General features: G+C 42.4%; 1 pseudogene; it reads left to right on the forward strand.

The window, feature by feature from the left end:
• The first annotated feature begins 254 nt into the window (after window positions 1–254).
• Window positions 255–372, forward strand: LOC126203609 (5S ribosomal RNA; annotated as a pseudogene).
• Window positions 373–2,566: the final 2,194 nt, after the last annotated feature.

Genomic DNA, 2,566 nt, shown 5'->3' on the forward strand with positions numbered 1-2,566 from the left:
TGTGCGAGCGTAAGAAGACTAAAATACATTATGAGTCTCGTTAATGCAAGTAAGTATCAAATGAACTACTAGGAAAGGCAAAGTAAAGGAGGAATGTTTTTGTAACACTGCATATAACTAAATTGTTAAATCAAATGAAAAAACTAATACATGATCCCAGAGTGCGCAAAGCGCCACGTGCTGGACTAATGGAAATACGTACTCATAATCTAAACGAAGTTTCCACCCAAAAAACAAAGCATTTAATAAGATGGGCCAACGGCCTTGCCGCAGCGGTAACACCTGTTCCCGTCAGATCACCAAAGTTAAGCGCTGTCGGACTGGGCTAGCACTTGGATGGGTGACCATGCGGTCTGCCGAGCGCTGTTGGGAGGCGGGGTGCACTCAGCCCTTGTGAGGCAAACTGAGGAGCTACTTGATAGAGAAGTAGCGACTCCGGTCTCGGAGAGCGGTGTGCTGACCACATGCCCCTCCATATCCGCATCCAGTGACGCCTGTGGTCTGAAGATGACACGGCGGCCGGTCGGTACCTTTGGGCCTTCATGGCCTGTTCGGGAGGAGTTTAATAAGCTAATCTCTCAGGAAGAGTGATGGTGTTAATTATACTACTCTTCGGTGTAAATGACCGAAACCAGGTTCTATACCTAGCTTCGTAGCTACCGACGTTATAAACACACAACAAATAAGTAACGACACGTCGAACTTAACTACACTTGTACTGCTCATAACAATTTCGCATCATGGCTCAGTGAAAATTTAACCATGAAATGTTAGTGCCTCACGAATGATTAACGGAATAACTTTGCAGATATGATATCCCTTCTGATAAAGCCAGAAACAGAACCATCTCATCAAGATGTAGGGCACTGACGACCTTGCTGTTTAGCGCCCTCAGCCATAAATCATCATCATTACCATCATCACCATCAAGCTGCAACCCAGGGACAAGTCGCTTTCAACTCTTGGTCGCTGCACTCCACAACAGAGATGTGTATTCTAAAACTGTTTTTCGGTGTGCTCGGGAGCGCTCTGCACTCACATTTTCCGCTACCTACGGAAATGAACCAAGTCTGCTTATTTCAAACTCACAGACGATACCTCAAAAGATACAGTGTTTTTAGTCGATACTGGGTACAAAATCATCTTTTCATCAATTCTGCAGTAACTAGCTCGCGAAATAATTGAAATATAGAAGACGTAAAATGCAGTATTGAAAATGACGATTAAACAACTAACGTTCATCTATCGGACAAAATATCATCCATATAGTACGAAGACAGCGAAGGCAGGTAAATGCGAGTAACTGCTCATGCATCCAAGTTGCTCACAAAAGATAATACACAGACCAACGGAAAAGAAAACTGATTATCCGTTAGATGACGATCAGTTTGGCTTTACGAAAGGTAAAGGCACCAGAGATAGAGTCCTACGTTGCGGCTGATAGTGGAAGCAAGGCTGAATAAAAAGCAGGATACGTTCATAGGATTTGTCCACCCGTAAAAAACATTCGACAGTGTGAAATGGGGTAAGACGTTCAAAATTCTGAGCAAAATAGGAGCATGCTACACTAGAAGACGAGTATTATACAAGATGTACAAGTACCAAAAGGGAACAATAAGCCTGAAATACCAAAAACTAAGTGCTCGGATTAAACAGGGTGTAAGGCGGGGATGAATGTTTCGCCCTACTGTTCAATCTATACACCGAAGAAGGAATGACGGAAATAAAAGAAAGGTTCAAGAGTGGGATTAAAATTCAAGGTGCAAGGGTATTAACGATAAGATTGGCTGGTTACCTTGCTATCCTCAGTAAAAATGAAGAAGAATTGTAAATAGAAGAAAGACAAAAGTAATGAGAAGTAGCAGAAATGAGAACAGTGAGAAACTTAACATCAAAATTGGAGATGCTGGAGTAAATGATGTTAAGGAAATATGCTACCTAGGAAGCAAATAACCCATGATGGACGAAGCAAGGAGGACATAAAAAGCAGACAAGTACAGGCAAAAATATCATTCCTTGCCAAGAGAAGTCTGTTAGTGTCGAGCACAGGTTCTAATTTGAGAAACAAATTTCTGAACGTTGTAAAATAGTGAAATGTGGACTGTAGTAAGAAGAGAATTGAAGCGTTTGAGATGTGGTGACACAGAAGAATCTTGAAAATTAGGCGAACTGATAAGGTACGTTCTCCGCAGAATCGGCGAGGTAAGGAGTGTGCGGAAAACACAAGAAGGAGAGACAAGATGATAGGACATCAGTTTAAACATCAGGGAGTAACCTCCATGGTATCAGAGGGAGCAGTACAAGGTGAAAACTGTAGAGGAAGACAGATATTAGAATACATCCACCAGTCGACCTGATAGGATACCAGTTCGATTTTACACAGAGTACGCGAAGGAACTTGCCCTCCTTCTTGCAGCGGTGTACCGTAGGTCTTTAGAAGAGCGTAGAGTTCCAAAAGATTGGAAAAGGGCACAGGTCATCCCCATTTTCAGGAAGGGACGTCGAACAGATGTGCAGAACTATAGACCTATATCTCTAACGTCAATCAGTTGTAGAATTTTGGAAC

Source organism: Schistocerca nitens, chromosome 1, assembly GCF_023898315.1.
Source record: "Schistocerca nitens isolate TAMUIC-IGC-003100 chromosome 1, iqSchNite1.1, whole genome shotgun sequence".
Taxonomy (NCBI): Eukaryota; Metazoa; Arthropoda; class Insecta; order Orthoptera; family Acrididae; genus Schistocerca; species Schistocerca nitens.